The following is a 27,391-nucleotide window of genomic DNA, read 5'->3' on the forward strand; positions in this document are numbered from 1 at the left end:
TACAGATAGCGGTGTAGATATTTCCATGTTCATCCAGACGGCTGTGTAGACATTTCCATGTACATACAGATGGCGGTGAAGATATTTCCATGCTTATACAGAAGCTGTGTAGATATATCCATGTTGATACAGATGGCGGTGAAGATTTTTCCATGTTCATACAGATGGCTGTGTAGATATTTCCATGTCCATACAGATAGCGGTGCTGATATTTCCATGTTTATACAGGTAGCAGTGTCGATATTTCCATGTTTACACAGATAGTGGTGTAGATATTTCCATGTTTATACACATAGCGGTGTAGATATTTCCATGTTTATACAGATAGCGGTGTAGATATCTCCATCTTAATACAGATGGCGGTGTAGATATTTATATGTCCATACGGATGGCGGTGCAGATATTTCCATGTTCATACAGATGGCGGTGAAGATATTTCCATGTTCATACAGATGGCGGTGTAGATACTTCCATGTTCATACTGATAGCGGTGCTGATATTTCCATGTTTATACAGGTAGCGGTGTAGATATTTCCATGTTTATACAGATAGCGGTGTAGATATTTCCATGTTTATACACAAAGCGGTGTAGATATTTCCATGTTTATACACATAGCAGTGTAGATATCTGCATCTTAATACAGATGGCGGTGTAGATATTTATATGTTCATTCAGATGGCGGTGCAGATATTTCCATGTTCATACAGATGGCGGTGTAGATATTTCCATGTTCATACAGATAGCGGTGTAGTTATTTCCATGTGTAAAGAGATAGCTGTGTAGATATTTCCATGTATATGCAGATAGCTGTGTAGACATTTCCATTTTCATGCAGATAGCGGTGTATATATTTACCTGTTCAAACAGTTAGCGGTGTAGATATTTCCATGTTCATAAAGATATCAGTGTAGATATTTCCTTGTTTATACAGATAGCGGTGAAGATGTATGCATGTATACACAGATAGCGGTGTAGATATTTCCATGTTCATCCAGATGGCTGTGGAGATATATCCATGTTCATGCAGATAGCGGTGTAGATATTTCCATGTTCATACAGATAGCGGTGCAGATATTTCAATGTTCATCCAGATGGCTGTGTAGATATATCCATGTTCATACAGATGGCGGTGAAGATATTTCCATGTTCATACAGATAGCGGTGTAGATAATTCCATGTTCATACAGATAGCGGTGTAGATATTTCCATGTTCATACAGATAGCGGTGTATGTATTTCCATGTTCATACAGATAGCGGTGTAGATATTTCCATGTTCATCCTGATGGCTGTGTAGATATTTCCATGTTCATACAGACAGCGGTGTAGATATTTCCATGTTCATACAGATAGCGGTGTAGATATTTCCATGTTCATCCAGATGGCTGTGTAGATATATCCATGTTCATACAGATGGCGGTGAAGATATTTCCATGTCATACAGATGGCGTTGTAGATATTTCCATGTTCATACAGATAGCTGTGTAGATATTGCCATGTTCATACCGATAGCGGTGCTGATACTTCCATGTTTATACAGGTAGCGGTGTACATATTTCCGTGTTTATACAGGTAGCGGTGTAGATATTTCCATGTTCATACAGATAGCGGTGTAGATATTTCCATGTTTATACAGATAGCGGTGTAGATATCTCCTTCTTAATACAGATGGCGGTGTAGATATTTATATGTTCATACAGATGGCGGTGCAGATATTTCCATGTTCATACAGATGGTGGTGTAGATATTTCCATGTTTATAGAGGTAGCAGTGTAGTTATTTCCATGTGCAAAGAGATAGCTGTGTAGATATTTCCATGTATATGCAGATAGCTGTGTAGATATTTCCATTTTCATGCAGATAGCGGTGTAGATATTTCCATGTTCAAACAGATAGCGGTGTAGATATTTCCATATTCATACAGATAGCGGTGTGGATATTTCCATGTTTATACAGATAGCGGTGAAGATGTATGCATGTTTACACAGATAGCGGTGTAGATATTTCCATGTTCATACAGATAGCGGTGTAGATATTTCCATGTTCATCCAGACGGCTGTGTAGACATATCCATGTTCATACAGATGGCGGTGAAGATATTTCCATGTTCATACAGATGGCTGTGTAGATATATCCATGTTCATACAGATGGCGGTGAAGATTTTTCCATGTTCATACATATTCCGGTGTAGATATTTCCATGTTCATACAGATAGCGGTGCTGATATTTCCATGTTTATACAGATAGCGGTGTAGAGATTTCCATGTTTATACACATAGTGGTATAGACATTTCCATTTTTATACAGATAGCGGTGTAGAAATCTCCATCTTAATACAGATGGCGGTGTAGATATTTATATGTTCATACAGATGGCGGTGCAGATATTTCCATGTTCATACAGATGGCGGTGAAGATATTTCCATGTTCATACAGATAGCGGTGTAGATATTTCCATGTTCATACAGATAGCGGTGCAGATATTTCTATGTTCATCCAGATGGCTGTGTAGATATATCCATGTTCATACACATGTCGGTGAAGATATTTCCATGTTCATACAGATAGCGGTGTAGATATTTCCATGTTCATACAGATAGCGGTGTAGATATTTCCATGTTCATCCAGATGGCTGTGTAGATATATCCATGTTCATACAGATAGCGGTGTAGATATTTCTATATTCATAAAGATGGCTGTGTAGCTATTTCCATGTTCATACAGATAGTGGTGTAGATATTTCCATGTTCATACAGATAGCGATGTAGATATTTCCATGTTCATACAGATAGCCGTGTAGATATTGCCATGTTCATACCGATAGCGGTGCTGATACTTCCATGTTTATACAGGTAGCGGTGTACATATTTCCGTGTTTATACAGGTAGCGGTGTAGATATTTCCATGTTCATATAGATAGCGGTGTAGATATTTCCATGTTTATACAGATAGCGGTGTAGATATCTCCTTCTTAATACAGATGGCGGTGTAGATATTTATATGCTCATACAGATGGCGGTGCAGATATTTCCATGTTCATACAGATGGTGGTGTAGATATTTCCATGTTCATACAGATAGCGGTGTGGATATTTCCATGTTTATACAGATAGCGGTTAAGATGTATGCATGTTTACACAGATAGTGGTGTAGATATTTCCATGTTCATACAGATAGCGGTGTAGATATTTCCATGTTCATCCAGACGGCTGTGTAGACATATCCATGTTCATACAGATGGCGGTGAAGATATTTCCATGTTGATACAGATGGCTGTGTAGATATATCCATGTTCATACAGATGGCGGTGAAGATTTTTCCATGTTCATACAGATGGCGGTGTAGATATATCCATATTCATACAGATAGCGGTGCTGATGTTTCCATGTTTATACAGGTAGCAGTGTAGATATTTCCATGTTTACACAGATAGCGGTGTAGATATTTCCATGTTTATACACATAGCGGTGTAGATATTTCCATGTTTATACAGATAGCGGTGTAGATATCTCCATCTTAATACAGATGGTGGTGTAGATATTTATATGTTCATACAGATGGCGGTGCAGATATTTCCATGTTCATACAGATGGCGGTGAAGATATTTCCATGTTCACACAGATGGCGGTGTAGGTACCTCCATGTTCATACTGATAGCGGTGATGATATTTCCATGTTTATACAGGTAGCAGTGTAGATATTTTCATGTTTATACAGATAGCGGTGTAGATATTTTCATGTTTTTACACATAGCGGTGTAGATATTTCCATGTTTATACAGATAGCGGTGTAGATATCTCCATCTTAATACAGATGGCGGTGAAGATATTTATATGTACTTTCAGATGGCAGTGCAGATATTTCCATGTTCATACAGATGGCGGTGTAGATATTTCCATGTTCATACAGATAGCGGTGTAGTTATTTCAATGTGTAAAGAGATAGCTGTGTAGATATTTCCATGTATATGCAGTTAGCTGTGTAGACATTTCCATTTTCAAGCAGATAGCGGTGTATATATTTCCCTGTTCAAACAGGTAGCGGTGTAGATATTTCCATGTTCATAAAGATAGCAGTGTAGATATTTCCATGTTTATACAGATAGCGGTGAAGATGTATGCATGTTTACACAGACAGCGGTGTAGATATTTCCATGTTCATCCAGATGGCTGTGTAGATATATCCATGTTCATACAGATAGCGGTGTAGATATTTCCATGTTCATACACATAGCGGTGCAGTTATTTCCATGTTCATCCAGATGGCTGTGTAGATATATCCATGTTCATACAGATGGCGGTGAAGATATTTCCATGTTCATACAGATAGCGGTGTAGATATTTCCATGTTCATACAGATAGCGGTGTAGATATTTCCATGTTCATACAGATAGCGGTGCAGATATTTCCATGTTCATCCAGATGGCTGTGTAGATATATCCATGTTCATACAGATGGCGTTGAAGATATTTCCATGTTCATACAGATAGCGGTGTAGATATTTCCATGTTCATACAGATAGCGGTGTAGATATTTCCATGTTCATACCGATAGCGGTGTAGATATTTCCATGTTTATACAGATAGCGGTGTATGTATTTCCATGTTCAAACAGATAGCAGTGTAGATATTTCCATGTTCATCCAGATGGGTGTGTAGATATATCCATGTTCATACAGATAGCGGTGTAGATATTTCCATGTTCATCCAGACGTCTGTGTAGACATATCCATGTTCATACAGATGGCGGTGAAGATTTTTCCATGTTCATACAAATGGCGGTGTAGATATTTCCATGTTCATACAGATAGCGGTGCTGATATTTCCATGTTTATACAGGTAGCAGTGTGGATATTTCCATGTTTATACAGATAGCGGTGTAGATATTTCCATGTTTATACACATAGCGGTGTAGATATTTCCATGTTTATACAGATAGCGGTGTAGATATCTCCATCTTAATACAGATGGCGGTGTAGATATTTATATGTTCATACAGATGGCGGTGCAGATATTTCCATGTTCATACAGATGGCGGTGAAGATATTTCCATGTTCATACAGATGGCGGTGTAGATACTTCCATGTTCATACTGATAGCGGTGCTGATATTTCCATGTTTATACAGGTAGCGGTGTAGATATTTCCATGTTTATACAGATAGCAGTGTAGATATTTCCATGTTTATACACATAGCGGTGTAGATATCTCCATGTTTATACAGATAGCGGTGTAGATATCTCCATCTTAATACAGATGGCGGTGTAGATATTTGTATGTTCATTCAGATGGCGGTGCAGATATTTCCATGTTCATACAGATGGCGGTGTAGATATTTCCATGTTCATACAGATAGCGGTGTAGTTATTTCCATGTGTAAAGAGATAGCTGTGTAGATATTTCCATGTATATGCAGAAATCTGTGTAGACATTTCCATTTTCATGCAGATAGCGGTGTATATATTTCCCTGTTCAAACAGTTAGCGGTGTAGATATTTCCATGTTCATAAAGATAGCAGTGTAGACATTTCCATGTTTATACAGATAGCGATGAAGATGTATGCATGATTACACAGATAGCGGTGTAGATATTTCCATGTTCATCCACATGGCTCTGTAGATATATCCATGATCATAGAGATAGCGGTGTAGATATTTCCATGTTCATACAGGTAGCGGTGCAGATATTTCCATGTTCATCCAGATGGCTGTGTAGATATATCCATGTTCATACAGATGGCGGTGAAGATATTTCCATGTTCATACGGATAGCGGTGTAGATATTTCCATGTTCATACAGATAACGGTGTAGATATTTCCATGTTCATACAGATAACGGTGTATGTATTTCCATGTTCATACAGATAGCGGTGTAGATATTTCCATGTTCATCCAGATGGCTGTGTAGATATATCCATGTTCATACAGATAGCGGTGTAGATATTTCCATGTTTATACAGACAGCGGTGTAGATATCTCCTTCTTAATACAGATGGCGGTGTAGATATTTATATGTTCATACAGATGGCGGTGCAGATATTTCCATGTTCATACAGATGGTGGTGTAGATATTTCCATGTTTATAGAGATAGCGGTGTAGTTATTTCCATGTGCAAAGAGATAGCTGTGTAGATATTTCCATGTATATACAGATAGCTGTGTAGATATTTCCATTTCCATGCAGATAGCGGTGTAGATATTTCCATGTTCAAACAGATAGCGGTGTAGATATTTCCATGTTCATACAGATAGCGGTGTGGGTATTTCCATGTTTATACAGATAGCGGTGAAGATGTATGCATGTTTACACAGATAGCCGTGTAGATATTTCCATGTTCATACAGATAGCGGTGTAGATATTTCCATGTTCATCCAGACGGCTGTGTAGACATTTCCATGTACATACAGATGGCGGTGAAGATATTTCCATGCTTATACAGAAGCTGTGTAGATATATCCATGTTGATACAGATGGCGGTGAAGATTTTTCCATGTTCATACAGATGGCTGTGTAGATATTTCCATGTCCATACAGATAGCGGTGCTGATATTTCCATGTTTATACAGGTAGCAGTGTCGATATTTCCATGTTTACACAGATAGTGGTGTAGATATTTCCATGTTTATACACATAGCGGTGTAGATATTTCCATGTTTATACAGATAGCGGTGTAGATATCTCCATCTTAATACAGATGGCGGTGTAGATATTTATATGTCCATACGGATGGCGGTGCAGATATTTCCATGTTCATACAGATGGCGGTGAAGATATTTCCATGTTCATACAGATGGCGGTGTAGATACTTCCATGTTCATACTGATAGCGGTGCTGATATTTCCATGTTTATACAGGTAGCGGTGTAGATATTTCCATGTTTATACAGATAGCGGTGTAGATATTTCCATGTTTATACACAAAGCGGTGTAGATATTTCCATGTTTATACACATAGCAGTGTAGATATCTGCATCTTAATACAGATGGCGGTGTAGATATTTATATGTTCATTCAGATGGCGGTGCAGATATTTCCATGTTCATACAGATGGCGGTGTAGATATTTCCATGTTCATACAGATAGCGGTGTAGTTATTTCCATGTGTAAAGAGATAGCTGTGTAGATATTTCCATGTATATGCAGATAGCTGTGTAGACATTTCCATTTTCATGCAGATAGCGGTGTATATATTTACCTGTTCAAACAGTTAGCGGTGTAGATATTTCCATGTTCATAAAGATATCAGTGTAGATATTTCCTTGTTTATACAGATAGCGGTGAAGATGTATGCATGTATACACAGATAGCGGTGTAGATATTTCCATGTTCATCCAGATGGCTGTGGAGATATATCCATGTTCATGCAGATAGCGGTGTAGATATTTCCATGTTCATACAGATAGCGGTGCAGATATTTCAATGTTCATCCAGATGGCTGTGTAGATATATCCATGTTCATACAGATGGCGGTGAAGATATTTCCATGTTCATACAGATAGCGGTGTAGATATTTCCATGTTCATACAGATAGCGGTGTAGATATTTCCATGTTCATACAGATAGCGGTGTATGTATTTCCATGTTCATACAGATAGCGGTGTAGATATTTCCATGTTCATCCTGATGGCTGTGTAGATATTTCCATGTTCATACAGACAGTGGTGTAGATATTTCCATGTTCATACAGATAGCGGTGTAGATATTTCCATGTTCATCCAGATGGCTGTGTAGATATATCCATGTTCATACAGATGGCGGTGAAGATATTTCCATGTCATACAGATGGCGTTGTAGATATTTCCATGTTCATACAGATAGCTGTGTAGATATTGCCATGTTCATACCGATAGCGGTGCTGATACTTCCATGTTTATACAGGTAGCGGTGTACATATTTCCGTGTTTATACAGGTAGCGGTGTAGATATTTCCATGTTCATACAGATAGCGGTGTAGATATTTCCATGTTTATACAGATAGCGGTGTAGATATCTCCTTCTTAATACAGATGGCGGTGTAGATATTTATATGTTCATACAGATGGCGGTGCAGATATTTCCATGTTCATACAGATGGTGGTGTAGATATTTCCATGTTTATAGAGGTAGCAGTGTAGTTATTTCCATGTGCAAAGAGATAGCTGTGCAGATATTTCCATGTATATGCAGATAGCTGTGTAGATATTTCCATTTTCATGCAGATAGCGGTGTAGATATTTCCATGTTCAAACAGATAGCGGTGTAGATATTTCCATATTCATACAGATAGCGGTGTGGATATTTCCATGTTTATACAGATAGTGGTGAAGATGTATGCATGTTTACACAGATAGCGGTGTAGATATTTCCATGTTCATACAGATAGCGGTGTAGATATTTCCATGTTCATCCAGACGGCTGTGTAGACATATCCATGTTCATACAGATGGCGGTGAAGATATTTCCATGTTCATACAGATGGCTGTGTAGATATATCCATGTTCATACAGATGGCGGTGAAGATTTTTCCATGTTCATACATATTCCGGTGTAGATATTTCCATGTTCATACAGATAGCGGTGCTGATATTTCCATGTTTATACAGATAGCGGTGTAGAGATTTCCATGTTTATACACATAGTGGTATAGACATTTCCATTTTTATACAGATAGCGGTGTAGAAATCTCCATCTTAATACAGATGGCGGTGTAGATATTTATATGTTCATACAGATGGCGGTGCAGATATTTCCATGTTCATACAGATGGCGGTGAAGATATTTCCATGTTCATACAGATAGCGGTGTAGATATTTCCATGTTCATACAGATAGCGGTGCAGATATTTCTATGTTCATCCAGATGGCTGTGTAGATATATCCATGTTCATACACATGTCGGTGAAGATATTTCCATGTTCATACAGATAGCGGTGTAGATATTTCCATGTTCATACAGATAGCGGTGTAGATATTTCCATGTTCATCCAGATGGCTGTGTAGATATATCCATGTTCATACAGATAGCGGTGTAGATATTTCTATATTCATAAAGATGGCTGTGTAGCTATTTCCATGTTCATACAGATAGTGGTGTAGATATTTCCATGTTCATACAGATAGCGATGTAGATATTTCCATGTTCATACAGATAGCCGTGTAGATATTGCCATGTTCATACCGATAGCGGTGCTGATACTTCCATGTTTATACAGGTAGCGGTGTACATATTTCCGTGTTTATACAGGTAGCGGTGTAGATATTTCCATGTTCATATAGATAGCGGTGTAGATATTTCCATGTTTATACAGATAGCGGTGTAGATATCTCCTTCTTAATACAGATGGCGGTGTAGATATTTATATGCTCATACAGATGGCGGTGCAGATATTTCCATGTTCATACAGATGGTGGTGTAGATATTTCCATGTTCATACAGATAGCGGTGTGGATATTTCCATGTTTATACAGATAGCGGTTAAGATGTATGCATGTTTACACAGATAGTGGTGTAGATATTTCCATGTTCATACAGATAGCGGTGTAGATATTTCCATGTTCATCCAGACGGCTGTGTAGACATATCCATGTTCATACAGATGGCGGTGAAGATATTTCCATGTTGATACAGATGGCTGTGTAGATATATCCATGTTCATACAGATGGCGGTGAAGATTTTTCCATGTTCATACAGATGGCGGTGTAGATATATCCATATTCATACAGATAGCGGTGCTGATGTTTCCATGTTTATACAGGTAGCAGTGTAGATATTTCCATGTTTACACAGATAGCGGTGTAGATATTTCCATGTTTATACACATAGCGGTGTAGATATTTCCATGTTTATACAGATAGCGGTGTAGATATCTCCATCTTAATACAGATGGTGGTGTAGATATTTATATGTTCATACAGATGGCGGTGCAGATATTTCCATGTTCATACAGATGGCGGTGAAGATATTTCCATGTTCACACAGATGGCGGTGTAGGTACCTCCATGTTCATACTGATAGCGGTGATGATATTTCCATGTTTATACAGGTAGCAGTGTAGATATTTTCATGTTTATACAGATAGCGGTGTAGATATTTTCATGTTTTTACACATAGCGGTGTAGATATTTCCATGTTTATACAGATAGCGGTGTAGATATATCCATCTTAATACAGATGGCGGTGAAGATATTTATATGTACTTTCAGATGGCAGTGCAGATATTTCCATGTTCATACAGATGGCGGTGTAGATATTTCCATGTTCATACAGATAGCGGTGTAGTTATTTCAATGTGTAAAGAGATAGCTGTGTAGATATTTCCATGTATATGCAGTTAGCTGTGTAGACATTTCCATTTTCAAGCAGATAGCGGTGTATATATTTCCCTGTTCAAACAGGTAGCGGTGTAGATATTTCCATGTTCATAAAGATAGCAGTGTAGATATTTCCATGTTTATACAGATAGCGGTGAAGATGTATGCATGTTTACACAGACAGCGGTGTAGATATTTCCATGTTCATCCAGATGGCTGTGTAGATATATCCATGTTCATACAGATAGCGGTGTAGATATTTCCATGTTCATACACATAGCGGTGCAGTTATTTCCATGTTCATCCAGATGGCTGTGTAGATATATCCATGTTCATACAGATGGCGGTGAAGATATTTCCATGTTCATACAGATAGCGGTGTAGATATTTCCATGTTCATACAGATAGCGGTGTAGATATTTCCATGTTCATACAGATAGCGGTGCAGATATTTCCATGTTCATCCAGATGGCTGTGTAGATATATCCATGTTCATACAGATGGCGTTGAAGATATTTCCATGTTCATACAGATCGCGGTGTAGATATTTCCATGTTCATACAGATAGCGGTGTAGATATTTCCATGTTCATACCGATAGCGGTGTAGATATTTCCATGTTTATACAGATAGCGGTGTATGTATTTCCATGTTCAAACAGATAGCGGTGTAGATATTTCCATGTTCATCCAGATGGGTGTGTAGATATATCCATGTTCATACAGATAGCGGTGTAGATATTTCCATGTTCATCCAGACGTCTGTGTAGACATATCCATGTTCATACAGATGGCGGTGAAGATTTTTCCATGTTCATACAAATGGCGGTGTAGATATTTCCATGTTCATACAGATAGCGGTGCTGATATTTCCATGTTTATACAGGTAGCAGTGTGGATATTTCCATGTTTATACAGATAGCGGTGTAGATATTTCCATGTTTATACACATAGCGGTGTAGATATTTCCATGTTTATACAGATAGCGGTGTAGATATCTCCATCTTAATACAGATGGCGGTGTAGATATTTATATGTTCATACAGATGGCGGTGCAGATATTTCCATGTTCATACAGATGGCGGTGAAGATATTTCCATGTTCATACAGATGGCGGTGTAGATACTTCCATGTTCATACTGATAGCGGTGCTGATATTTCCATGTTTATACAGGTAGCGGTGTAGATATTTCCATGTTTATACAGATAGCAGTGTAGATATTTCCATGTTTATACACATAGCGGTGTAGATATTTCCATGTTTATACAGATAGCGGTGTAGATATCTCCATCTTAATACAGATGGCGGTGTAGATATTTGTATGTTCATTCAGATGGCGGTGCAGATATTTCCATGTTCATACAGATGGCGGTGTAGATATTTCCATGTTCATACAGATAGCGGTGTAGTTATTTCCATGTGTAAAGAGATAGCTGTGTAGATATTTCCATGTATATGCAGAAATCTGTGTAGACATTTCCATTTTCATGCAGATAGCGGTGTATATATTTCCCTGTTCAAACAGTTAGCGGTGTAGATATTTCCATGTTCATAAAGATAGCAGTGTAGACATTTCCATGTTTATACAGATAGCGATGAAGATGTATGCATGATTACACAGATAGCGGTGTAGATATTTCCATGTTCATCCACATGGCTCTGTAGATATATCCATGTTCATAGAGATAGCGGTGTAGATATTTCCATGTTCATACAGGTAGCGGTGCAGATATTTCCATGTTCATCCAGATGGCTGTGTAGATATATCCATGTTCATACAGATGGCGGTGAAGATATTTCCATGTTCATACGGATAGCGGTGTAGATATTTCCATGTTCATACAGATAACGGTGTAGATATTTCCATGTTCATACAGATAACGGTGTATGTATTTCCATGTTCATACAGATAGCGGTGTAGATATTTCCATGTTCATCCAGATGGCTGTGTAGATATATCCATGTTCATACAGATAGCGGTGTAGATATTTCCATGTTCATCCAGATGGCTGTGTATCTATTTCCATGTTCATTCAGATAGCCGTGTAGATATTGCCATGTTCATACCGATAACGGTGCTGATACTTCCATGTTTATACAGGTAGTGGTGTACATATTTCCATGTTTATACAGATAGCGGTGTAGATATCTCCTTCTTAATACAGATGGCGGTGTAGATATTTATATGTTCATACAGGTGGCAGTGCAGATATTTCCATGTTCATACAGATGGTGGTGTAGATATTTCCATGTTCATACAGATAGCGGTGTGGATATTTCCATGTTTATACAGATAGCGGTGAAGATGTATGCATGTTTACACAGATAGCGGTGTAGATATTTCCATGGTCATACAGATAGCGGTGTAGATATTTCCATGTTCATCCAGACGGCTGTGTAGACATATCCATGTTCATACAGATGGCTGTGAAGATATTTCCATGTTCATACAGATGGCTGTGTAGATATATCCATGTTCATACAGATGGCGGTGAAGATTTTTCCATGTTCATACAGATGGCGGTTTAGATATTTCCATGTTCATACAGATAGCGGTGCTGATATTTCCATGTTTATACAGGTATCAGTGTAGATATCTCCATGTTTATACAGATAGCGGTGTAGATATTTCCATGTTTATACACATAGCGGTGTAGATATTTCCATGTTTATACAGATAGCGGTGTAGATATCTCCATCTTAATACAGATGGCGGTGTAGATATTTATATGTTCTTACAGATGGCGGTGCAGATATTTCCATGTTCATACAGATGGCGGTGAAGATATTTCCATTTTCGTACAGATGGCGGTGTAGATATTACCATGTTTATAGAGATAGCGGTGTAGTTATTTCCAAATGTAAAGAGATAGCTGTGTAGATATTTCCATGTATATGCAGACAGCTGTGTAGATATTTCCATTTTCATGCAGATAGCGGTGTAGATATTTAAATGTTCAAACAGATAGCAGTGTAGATATTTCCATGTTTATAAAGATAGCGGTGAAGATGTATGCATGTTTACACAGATAGCGGTGTAGATATTTCCATGTTCATACAGATAGCGGTGTAGATATTTCCATGTTCATCCAGATGGCTGTGTAGATGTATCCATGTTCATCCAGATGGCTGTGTAGATATATCCATGTTCATACAGATGGCAGTGAGATATTTCCATGTTCATACAGATATAGGTGTAGATATTTCCATGTTCATACAGATAGCAGTGTAGATATTTCCATGTCTATACAGGTAGCGGTGTAGGTATTTCCATGTTTATACAGATAGCGGTGTAGATATTTCCATGTTTATACAGGTAGCGGTGTAGATATTTCCATGTTTATACAGATAGCAGTGTAGATATCTTCATCTTAATACAGATGGCGGTGTAGATATTTATATGTTCATTAAGATGGCGGTGCAGATATTTCCATGTTCATACAGATGGCCGTGTAGATATTTCCATGTTTATGGAGATAGCGGTGTAGTTATTTCCATGTGTAAAGAGATAGCTGTGTAGATATTTCCATGTATGTGCAGATACCTGTGTAGATATTTCCATTTTCACGCAGATAGCTGTGTAGATATTTCCATTTTCAAACAGATAGCGGTGTAGATATTTCCATGTTTATGCAGATAACGGTGTAGATATTTCCATGTTCATACAGATAACGGTGTTTGTATTTCCATGTTCATCCAGATGGCTGTGTAGATGTATCCATGTTCATCCAGATGGCTGTGTAGATATATCCATGTTCATACAGATGGCAGTGAGATATTTCCATGTTCATACAGATATAGGTGTAGATATTTCCATGTTCATACAGATAGCAGTGTAGATATTTCCATGTCTATACAGGTAGCGGTGTAGGTATTTCCATGTTTATACAGATAGCGGTGTAGATATTTCCATGTTTATACAGGTAGCGGTGTAGATATTTCCATGTTTATACAGATAGCAGTGTAGATATCTTCATCTTAATACAGATGGCGGTGTAGATATTTATATGTTCATAAAGATGGCGGTGCAGATATTTCCATGTTCATACAGATGGCCGTGTAGATATTTCCATGTTTATGGAGATAGCGGTGTAGTTATTTCCATGTGTAAAGAGATAGCTGTGTAGATATTTCCATGTATGTGCAGATACCTGTGTAGATATTTCCATTTTCACGCAGATAGCTGTGTAGATATTTCCATTTTCAAACAGATAGCGGTGTAGATATTTCCATGTTTATGCAGATAACGGTGTAGATATTTCCATGTTCATACAGATAACGGTGTATGTATTTCCATGTTCATACAGATAGCGGTGTAGATATTTCCATGTTCATCCAGATGGCTGTGTAGATATATCCATGTTCATACAGATAGCGGTGTAGATATTTCCATGTTCATCCAGATGGCTGTGTAGCTATTTCCATGTTCATACAGATAGCCGTGTAGATATTGCCATGTTCATACCGATAACGGTGCTGATACTTCCATGTTTATACAGGTAGCGGTGTACATATTTCCATGTTTATACAGATAGCGGTGTAGATATCGCCTTAATACAGATGGCGGTGTAGATATTTATATGTTCATACAGGTGGCGTTGCAGATATTTCCATGTTCATACAGATGGTGGTGTAGATATTTCCATGTTCATACAGATAGCGGTGTGGATATTTCCATGTTTATACAGATAGCGGTGAAGATGTATGCATGTTTACACAGATAGCGTTGTAGATATTTCCATGTTTATACAGATAGCGGTGTAGATATTTCCATGTTCATCCAGACGGCTGTGTAGTCATATCCATGTTCATACAGATGGCTGTGAAGATATTTCCATGTTCATACAGATGGCTGTGTAGATATATCCATGTTCATACAGATGGCGGTGAAGATTTTTCCATGTTCATACAGATGGCGGTGTAGATATTTCCATGTTCATACAGATAGCGGTGCTGATATTTCCATGTTTATACGGGTATCAGTGTAGATATCTCCATGTTTATACAGATTGCGGTGTAGATATTTCCATGTTTATACACATAGCGGTGTAGATATTTCCATGTTTATACAGATAGCGGTGTAGATATCTCCATCTTAATACAGAAGTCGGTGTAGATATTTATATGTTCTTACAGATGGCGGTGCAGATATTTCCATGTTCATACAGATGGCGGTGAAGATATTTCCATGTACGTACAGATGGCGGTGTAGATATTACCATGTTTATAGAGATAGCTGTGTAGTTATTTCCATGTGTAAAGAGATAGCTGTGTAGATATTTCCATGTATATGCAGACAGCTGTGTAGATATTTCCATTTTCATGCAGATAGCGGTGTAGATATTTCCATGTTCAAACAGATAGCAGTGTAGATATTTCCATGTTTATAAAGATAGCGGTGAAGATGTATGCATGTTTACACAGATAGCGGTGTAGATATTTCCATGTTCATACAGATAGCGGTGTAGATATTTCCATGTTCATCCAGATGGCTGTGTAGATATATCCATGTTCATCCAGATGGCTGTGTAGATATATCCATGTTCATACAGATGGCAGTGAAGATATTTCCATGTTCATACAGATATAGGTGTAGATATTTCCATGTTCATACAGATAGCAATGTAGATATTTCCATATCTATACAGGTAGCGGTGTAGGTATTTCCATGTTTATTCAGATAGCGGTGTAGATATTTCCATGTTTATACAGGTAGCGGTGTAGATATTTCCATGTTTATACAGATAGCGGTGTAGATATCTTCATCTTAATACAGATGGCGGTGTAGATATTTATATGTTCATAAAGATGGCGGTGCAGATATTTCCATGTTCATGCAGATGGCCGTGTAGATATTGCCATGTTTATGGAGATAGCGGTGTAGTTATTTCCATGTGTAAAGAGATAGCTATGTAGATATTTCCATGTATGTGCAGATAGCTGTGTAGATATTTCCATTTTCATGCAGATAGCTGTGTAGATATTTCCATTTTCAAACAGATAGCGGTGTAGATATTTCCATGTTCATACAGATAGCGGTGTAGATATTTCCATGTTTATACAGATAGCGGTGAAGATGTATGCATGTTTACACAGATAGCGGTGTAGATATTTCCATGTTCATACAGAAAACGGTGTAGATATTTCCATGTTTATACAGATAGCAGTGAAGATGTATGCATGTTTACACAGATAGCGGTGTAGATAATTCCATGTTCATCCAGATGGCTGTGCAGATATATCCATGTTCATACAGATAGCGGTGTAGATATTTCCATGTTCATACAGATAGCGGTGCAGATATTTCCATGTTTATCCAGATGGCTGTGTATATATATCCATGTTCATACAGATGGCGGTGAAGATATTTCCATGTTCATACAGATAGCGGTGTAGATATTTCCATGTTCATACAGATAGCGGTGTAGATATTTCCATGTTCATAAATATAGCGGTGTATGTATTTCCATGTTCATGCAGATAGCGGTGTAGATATTTCCATGTTCATCCAGATGGCTTTGTAGATATATCCATGTTCATACAGATAGCGGTGTAGATATTTCCATGTTCATGCAGATGGCTGTGTAGCTATTTCCATGTTCATACAGATAGTGGTGTAGATATTTCCATGTTCATGCAGATAGCGGTGTAGATATTTCCATGTTCCTATAGATGGCGGTGCTGATATTTCCAAGTTTATACAGGTAGTGGTGTAGATATTTCCATGTTTATGCAGATAGCGGTGTAGATATTTCCATGTTTATACACATAGCGGTGTAGATATTTCCATGTTTATACAGATAGCGGTGTAGATATCTCCATCTTAATACAGATGTCGGTGTAGATATTTATAAGTTCATACAGATGGCAGTGCAAATATTTCCATGTTCTTACAGATGGCGGTGTAGATATTACCATGTTTATAGAGATAGCGGTGTAGATATTTCCATGTGTAAAGAGATAGCTGTCTAGACATTTCCATTTATATGCAGATAGCTGTGTAGATATTTCCATTTTCATGCAGATAGCTGTGTAGATATTTCCATGTTCAAACAGATAGCAGTGTAGATATTTCCATGTACTTACAGATAGCAGTGTAGACATTTCCATGTTTATACAGATAGCGGTGAAGGTGTATGCATGTTTACACAGATAGCGGTGTAGATATTTCCATGTTCATACAGATAGCGGTGTAGATATTTCCATGTTCATCCAGATGGCTGTGTAGATATATCCATGTTCATCCAGATGGCTGTGTAGATATATCCATGTTCATTGAGATGGCGGTGAAGATATTTCCATGTTCATACAGATAGCGGTGTAGATATTTCCATGTTCATACAGATAGCGGTGAAGATGTATGCATGTTGACACAGATAGCGGTGTAGATATTTCCATGTTCATCCACATGGCTGTGTAGATATATCCATGTTCATACAGATGGCGGTGAAGATATTTCCATGCTTATACAGGTTGTGGTGTAGATATTTCCATGTTCATACAGATAGCGGTGTAGATATTTCCATGTTCATAAAGATAGCGGTGCAGATATTTCCATGTTCATCCAGATAGCGGTGCAGATATTTCCATGTTCATCCAGATGGCTGTGTAGATATATCCATGTTCATACAGATGGCGGTGAAGATATTTCCATGTTCATACAGATAGCGGTGTAGATATTTCCATGTTCATACAGATAGCGGTGTAGATATTTCCATGTTCATGGAGATAGCGGTGTATGTATTTCCATGTTCATACAGATAGCGGTGTAGACATTTCCATATTCATCCAGATGGCTGTGTAGATATTTCCATGTTCATACAGATAGCGGTGTAGATATTTACATGTTCATACAGATAGCGGTGTAGATATTTCCATGTTCATACAGATAGCCGTGTTGATATTGCCATGTTCATACCGATAGCGGTGCTGATACTTCCAAGTTTATACAGGTAGCGGTGTACATATTTCCGTGTTTATACAGATAGCAGTGTAAATATTTCCAAGTTCATACAGATGGCGGTGTAGATATTTCCATGTTCATACAGATAGCGGTGCTGATATTTCCATGTTTATACAGGTATCAGTGTAGATATCTCCATGTTTATACAGATAGCGGTGTAGATATTTCCATGTTTATACACATAGCGGTGTAGATATTTCCATGTTTATACAGATAGCGGTGTAGATATCTCCATCTTAATACAGATGGCGGTGTAGATATTTATATGTTCTTACAGATGGCGGTGCAGATATTTCCATGTTCATACAGATGGCGGTGAAGATATTTCCATGTTCGTACAGATGGCGGTGTAGATATTACCATGTTTATAGAGATAGCGGTGTAGTTATTTCCATGTGTAAAGAGATAGCTGTGTAGATATTTCCATGTATATGCAGACAGCTGTGTAGATATTTCCATTTTCATGCAGATAGCGGTGTAGATATTTCCATGTTCAAACAGATAGCAGTGTAGATATTTCCATGTTTATAAAGATAGTGGTGAAGATGTATGCATGTTTACACAGATAGCGGTGTAGATATTTCCATGTTCATACAGATAGCGGTGTAGATATTTCCATGTTCATCCAGATGGCTGTGTAGATATATCCATGTTCATCCAGATGGCTGTGTAGATATATCCATGTTCATACAGATGGCAGTGAAGATATTTCCATGTTCATACAGATATAGGTGTAGATATTTCCATGTTCATACAGATAGCAGTGTAGATATTTCCATGTCTATACAGGTAGCGGTGTAGGTATTTCCATGTTTATACAGATAGCGGTGTAGATATTTCCATGTTTATACAGGTAGCGGTGTAGATATTTCCATGTTTATACAGATAGCGGTGTAGATATCTTCATCTTAATACAGATGGCGGTGTAGATATTTATATGTTCATAAAGATGGCGGTGCAGATATTTCCATGTTCATACAGATGGCCGTGTAGATATTTCCATGTTTATGGAGATAGCGGTGTAGTTATTTCCATGTGTAAAGAGATATCTGTGTAGATATTTCCATGTATGTGCAGATAGCTGTGTAGATATTTCCATTTTCATGCAGATAGCTGTGTAGATATTTCCATTTTCAAACAGATAGCGGTGTAGATATTTCCATGTTCATACAGATAACGGTGTAGATATTTCCATGTTCATACAGATAACGGTGTATGTATTTCCATGTTCATACAGATAGCGGTGTAGATATTTCCATGTTCATCCAGATGGCTGTGTAGATATATCCATGTTCATACAGATAGCGGTGTGGATATTTCCATGTTCATCCAGATGGCTGTGTAGCTATTTCCATGTTCATACAGATAGCCGTGTAGATATTGCCATGTTCATACCGATAACGGTGCTGATACTTCCATGTTTATACAGGTAGCGGTGTACATATTTCCAAGTTTATACAGATAGCGGTGTAGATATCTCCTTCTTAATACAGATGGCGGTGTAGATATTTATATGTTCATACAGGTGGCGGTGCAGATATTTCCATGTTCATACAGATGGTGGTGTAGATATTTCCATGTTCATACAGATAGTGGTGTGGATATTTCCATTTTTATACAGATAGCGGTGAAGATGTATGCATGTTTACACAGATAGCCGTGTAGATATTTCCATGTTCATAAAGATAGCGGTGTAGATATTTCCATGTTCATCCAGACGGCTGTGTAGGCATATCCATGTTCATACAGATGGCTGTGAAGATATTTCCATGTTCATACAGATGGCTGTGAAGATATATCCATGTTCATACAGATGGCGGTGAAGATTTTTCCATGTTCATACAGATGGCTGTGTAGATATGTCCATGTTCATACAGATGGCGGTGAAGATTTTTCCATGTTCATACAGATGGCGGTGTAGATATTTCCATGTTCATACAGATAGCGGTGCTGATATTTCCATGTTTATACAGGTATCAGTTTAGATATCTCCATGTTTATACCGATAGCGGTGTAGATATTTCCATGTTTATACACATAGCGGTGTAGATATTTCCATGTTTATACAGATAGCTGTGTAGATATCTCCATCTTAATACAGATGGCGGTGTAGATATTTATATGTTCTTACAGATGGCGGTGCAGATATTTCCATGTTCATACAGATGGCGGTGAAGATATTTCCATGTTCGTACAGATGGCGGTGTAGATATTACCATGTTTATAGAGATAGCGGTGTAGTTATTTCCATGTGTAAAGAGATAGCTGTGTAGATATTTCCATGTATATGCAGACAGCTGTGTAGATATTTCCATTTTCATGCAGATAGCGATGTAGATATTTCCATGTTCAAACAGATAGCAGTGTAGATATTTCCATGTTTATAAAGATAGCGGTGAAGATGTATGCATGTTTACACAGATAGCGGTGTAGATATTTCCATGTTCATACAGATAGCGGTGTAGATATTTCCATGTTCATCCAGATGGCTGTGTAGATATATCCATGTTCATCCAGATGGCTGTGTAGATATATCCATGTTCATACAGATGGCAGTGAAGATATTTCCATGTTCATACAGATATAGGTGTAGATATTTCCATGTTCATACAGATAGCAGTGTAGATATTTCCATGTCTATACAGGTAGCGGTGTAGGTATTTCCATGTTTATACAGATAGCGGTGTAGATATTTCCATGTTTATACAGGTAGCGGTGTAGATATTTCCATGTTTATACAGATAGCGGTGTAGATATCTTCATCTTAATACAGATGGCGGTGTAGATATTTATATGTTCATAAAGATGGCGGTGCAGATATTTCCATGTTCATACAGATGGCCGTGTAGATATTTCCATGTTTATGGAGATAGCGGTGTAGTTATTTCCATGTGTAAAGAGATAGCTCTGTAGATATTTCCATGTATGTGCAGATAGCTGCGTAGATATTTCCATTTTCATGCAGATAGCTGTGTTGATATTTCCATTTTGAAACAGATAGCGGTGTAGATATTTCCATGTTCATACAGATAGCGGTGTAGATATTTCCATGTTTATACAGATAGCGGTGAAGATGTATGCATGTTTACACAGATAGCGGTGTAGATAATTCCATGTTCATCCAGATGGCTGTGTAGATATATCCATGTTCATACAGATAGCGGTGTAGATATTTCCATGTTCATACAGATAGCGGTGAAGATATTTCCATATTTATCCAGATGGCTGTGTAGATATATCCATGTTCATACAGATGGCGGTGAAGATATTTCCATGTTCATACAGATAGCGGTGTAGATATTTCCATGTTCATACAGATAGCGGAGTAGATATTTCCATGTTCATCCAGATGGCTGTGTAGATATATCCATGTTCATACAGATAGCGGTGTAGATATTTCCATGTTCATGCAGATGGCTGTGTAGCTATTTCCATGTTCATACAGATAGTGGTGTAGATATTTCCATGTTCATACAGATAGCGGTGTAGATATTTCCATGTTCCTACAGATGGCGGTGCTGATATTTCCAAGTTTATACAGGTAGCGGTGTAGATATTTCCATGTTTATACAGATAGCGGTGTAGATATTTCCATGTTTATACACATAGCGGTGTAGATATTTCCATGTTTATACAGATAGCGGTGTAGATATCTCCATCTTAATACAGATGTCGGTGTAGATATTTATAAGTTCATACAGATGGCAGTGCAAATATTTCCATGTTCATACCGATGGCGGTGTAGATATTACCATGTTTATAGAGATAGCGGTGTAGATATTTCCATGTGTAAAGAGATAGCTGTCTAGACATTTCCATGTATATGCAGATAGCTGTGTAGATTTTTCCATTTTCATGCAGATAGCGGTGTAGATATTTCCATGTTCAAACAGATAGCAGTGTAGATATTTCCATGTACTTACAGATAGCAGTGTAAATATTTCCATGTTTATACAGATAGCGGTGAAGATGTATGCATGTTTACACAGATAGCGGTGTAGATATTTCCATGTTCATACAGATAGCGGTGTAGATATTTCCATGTTCATCCAGATGGCTGTGTAGATATATCCATGTTCATCCAGATGGCTGTGTAGATATATCCATGTTCATAGAGATGGCGGTGAAGATATTTCCATGTTCATTCAGATAGCGGTGTAGATATTTCCATGTTCATACAGATAGCGGTGAAGATGTATGCATGTTGACACAGATAGCGGTGTAGATATTTCCATGTTCATCCACATGGCTGTGTAGATATATCCATGTTCATACAGATGGCGGTGAAGATATTTCCATGCTTATACAGGTAGCGGTGTAGATATTTCCATGTTCATACAGATAGCGGTGTAGATATTTCCATGTTCATACAGATAGCGGTGTAGATATTTCCATGTTCATACAGATAGCCGTGTTGATATTGCCATGTTCATACCGATAGCGGTGCTGATACTTCCATGTTTATACAGGTAGCGGTGTACATATTTCCGTGTTTATACAGATAGCGGTGTAAATATTTCCAAGTTCATACAGATGGCGGTGTAGATATTTCCATGTTTATAGAGATAGCGGTGTAGTTATTTCCATGTGTAAAGAGATAGCTGTGTAGATATTTCCATGTGTATGCAGATAGCTGTGTAGATATTTCCATTTTCATGCAGATAGCGGTGTAGATATTTCCATGTTCAAACAGATAGCGGTGTAGATATTTCCATGTCCATAAAGATAGCGGTGTAGATATTTCCATGTTTATACAGATAGCGGTGAAGATGTATGCATGTTTACACAGATAGCGGTGTAGATATTTCCATGTTCATCCAGATGGCTGTGTAGATATATCCATGTTCATACAGATGGCGGTGAAGATATTTCCATGTTCATACAGATAGTGGTGTAGATATTTCCATGTTCATACAGATAGCGGTGTATGTATTTCCATGTTCATACAGAGAGCGGTGTAGGTATTTCCATTTTCATCCAGATAGCGGTGTAGATATTTCCCTGTTCAAACAGTTAGCGGTTTAGATATTTCCATGTTCATAAAGATAGCGGTTTAGATACTTCCATGTTTATACAGATAGCGGTGAAGATGTATGCATGTTTACACAGATAGCGGTGTAGATATTTCCATGTTCATCCAGATGGCTGTGTAGATATATCCATGTTCATACAAATGGCGGTGAAGATATTCCCATGTTCATACATATAGCGGTGTAGATATTTCCATGTTCATCCTGATGGCTGTGTGGATATATCCATGATCATACAGATGGCGGTGAAGATATTTCCATGTTCATACAGATAGCGGTGTAGATATTTCCATGTTCATACAGATAGCCGTGTAGATATTGCCATGTTCATACCGATAGCGCTGCTGATACTTCCATGTTTATACAGGTAGCGGTGTACATATTTCCGTGTTTATACAGATAGCGGTGTAGATATTTCCATGTTCATACAGATGGCGGTTTAGATATTTCCATGTTTATAGAGATAGCGGTGGAGTTATTTCCATGTGTAAAGAGATAGCTGTGTAGATATTTCCATGTATATGCAGATAGCTGTGTAGATATTTCCATTTTCATGCAGATAGCGGTGTAGATATTTCCATGTTCAAACAAATAGCGGTATAGATATTTCCATGTTCGTACAGATAGCGGTGTAGATTTTCCATGTTTGTACTGATAGCGGTGAAGAAGTATGCATGTTTACACAGATAGCGGTGTAGATATTTCCATGTTCATACAGATAGCGGTGTAGATAATTCCATGTTCATCCAGATGGCTTTGTAGACATATCCATGTTCATACAGATGGCGGTGAAGATATTTCCATGTTCATACAGATAGCAGTGTAGATATTTCCATGTTCATACAGATAGCGGTGTAGATATTTCCATGTTCATACAGAAAACGGTTTAGATATTTCCATATTTATACAGATAGCGGTGAAGATGTATGCATGTTTACACAGATAGCGGTGTAGATAATTCCATGTTCATCCAGATGGCTGTGTAGATATTTCCACGTTCATCCAGATGGCTGTGTAGATATATCCATGTTCATACAGATGGCGGTGAAGATATTTCCATGTTCATACAGATAGCGGTGTAGATATTTCCATGTTCATACAGATGGCTGTTTAGATATATCCATGTTCATAGAGATGGCGGTGAAGATATTTAAATGTTCATACAGATATCTGTGTAGATATTTCCATGTTCATACAGATAGCGCTGTAGATATTTCTATGTTCATACAGATAGCTGTGAAGATATTTCCATGTTTATACAGGTAGCGGTGTTGGTATTTCCATGTTTATACAGATAGCGGTGTGGATATTTCCATGTTTACACAGGTAGCGGTGTAGATATTTCCATGTTTATAAAGATATCGGTGTAGATATCTTCATCTTAATACAGATGGCGGTGTAGATATTTATATGTTCATTCAGATGGCGGTGCCGATATTTCCATGTTCATACAGATGGCGGTGTAGATATTTCCATGTTTATAGAGATAGCGGTGTAGTTATTTCCATGTGTAAAGAGATAGCTTTGTAGATATTTCCATGTATGTGCAGATAGCTGTGTAGATATTTCCATTTTCATGCAGATAGCGGTGTGGATATTTCCTTTTTCAAACAGATAGCGGTGTAGATATTTCCATGTTCATACAGATAGCGGTGTAGATATTTCCATGTTTACACAGATAGCGGTGAAGATGTATGCATGTTTACACAGATAGCGGTGTAGATATTTCCATGTTCATACAGAAAACGGTGTAGATATTTCCATGTTTATACACATAGCGGTGAAGATGTATGCATCTTTACACAGATAGCGGTGTAGATAATTCCATGTTCATCCAGATGGCTGTGTATATATTTCCACGTTCATCCAGATGGCTGTGTAGATATATCCATGTTCATACAGATGGCATTGAAGATATTTCCATATTCATACAGATGGCGGTGTAGATATTTCCATGTTCATACCGATAGCGGTGCTGATATTTCCATGTTCATACAGGTAACTGTGTAGATATTTCCATGTTTATACAGATAGCGGTGTAGATATTTCCATGTTCAAACACATAGCGGTGTAGATATTTCCATGTTCATACAGATAGCGGTGTAGATATTTCCATGTTCATACAGATAGCGGTGTAGATATTTCCATGTTCATACAGATAGCGGTGTATGTATTTCCATGTTCATACAGATAGTGGTGTAGATATTTCCATTTTCATGCAGATGGCGGTGTAGTTATTTCCCTGTTCAAACAGTTAGCGGTGTAGATACTTCCATGTTCATACAGATAGCGGTGTAGATATTTCCATGTTTATACAGATAGCGGTGAAGATGTATGCATGTTTAGACAGATAGCGGTGTAGATACTTCCATGTTCATCCAGATGGCTGTGTAGATATATCCATGTTCATACAGATGGCGGAGAAGATATTTCCTTGTTCATACAGATAGCGGTGTAGATATTTGATGTTCATACAGATAGCGGTGTAGATATTTCCATGTTCATACAGACAGCGGTGAATGTATCTCCATGTTCCTACAGATAGCGGTGTAGGTATTTCCATGTTCATCCAGATGGCTGTGTAGATATTTCCATGTTTATAGAGATAGCGGTGTAGTTATTTCCATGTGTAAAGAGATAGCTTTGTAGATATTTCCATGTATGTGCAGACAGCTGTGTAGATATTTCCATTTTCATGCAGATAGCGGTGTAGATATTTCCATTTTCAAACAGATAGCGGTGTATGTATTTCCATGTTCATGCAGATAGCGGTGTAGACATTTCCATGTTCATACAGATAGCGGTGTTGATATTTCCATGTTTATACAGATAGCGGTGAATATGTATGCATGTTTACACAGATAGCGGTGTAGATATTTCCATGTTCATACAGAAAACGGTGTAGATATTTCCATGTTCATACAGATAGCCGTGTTGATATTGCCAAGTTCATACCGATAGCGGTGCTGATACTTCCATGTTTATACAGGTAGCGGTGTACATATTTCCGTGTTTAAAGAGATAGCGGTGTAGATATTTCCATGTTCATACAGATGGCGGTGTAGATATTTCCATGTTTATAGAGATACCGGTGTAGTTATTTCCATGTGTAAAGAGATAGCTGTGTAGATATTTCCATGTATATGCAGATAGCTGTGTAGATATTTCCATTTTCATGCAGATATCGGTGTAGATATTTCCATGTTTATACAGATAGCGGTGTAGATATTTCCATGTTTATACAGATAGCGGTGTAGATATCCCCATCTTAATACAGATGGCGGTGTAGATATTTATATGTTCATGCAGATAGCATTGCTGATATTTCCATGTTTATACAGGTAGCCGTGTAGATAATTCCATGTTCATACAGATAGCGGTGTAGATATTTCCATGTTAATACAGATGGCGGTGAAGATATTTCCATGTTCATACAGATAGCGGTGTACATATTTCCTTGTTCATACAGATAGTGGTGTAGATATTTCCATGTTCATACAGATATAGGGGCTGATATTTCCATGTTCATACAGATACCGGTGCTGATATTTCCATGTTTATACAGGTAGCGGTGTAGATATTTCCATGTTTATACAGATAGCGGTGTAGATATTTCCATGTTTATACAGATAGCGGTGTAGATATCTCCATCTTAATACAGATGGCGTTGTAGATATTTATATGTTCATACAGATGGCGGTGCAGATATTTCCATGTTCATACAGATGGCGGTGTAGATATTACCATGTTTATAGAGATAGCGGTGTAGTTATTTCCATGTGTAAAGAGATAGCTGTATATATATTTCCATGTATATGCAGATAGCTGTGTAGATATTTCCATTTTCATGCAGATAGCGGTGTAGATATTTCCATGTTCAAACAGACAGCGGTGTAGATATTTCCATGTTCATACTGATAGCGGTGTAGATATTTCCATGTTCATCCAGATGGCTGTGTAGCTATTTCCATGTTAATACAGATAGTGGTGTAGATATTTCCATGTTCATACAGATTGCGGTGCTGATATTTCCATGTTTATACAGGTAGCAGTGTAGATATTACCATGTTTATACAGATAGCGGTGTAGATATTTCCATGTTCATACAGATAGC

This window comes from Gorilla gorilla, chromosome 15 (genome assembly GCF_029281585.2).
Source record: "Gorilla gorilla gorilla isolate KB3781 chromosome 15, NHGRI_mGorGor1-v2.1_pri, whole genome shotgun sequence".
Taxonomy (NCBI): Eukaryota; Metazoa; Chordata; class Mammalia; order Primates; family Hominidae; genus Gorilla; species Gorilla gorilla.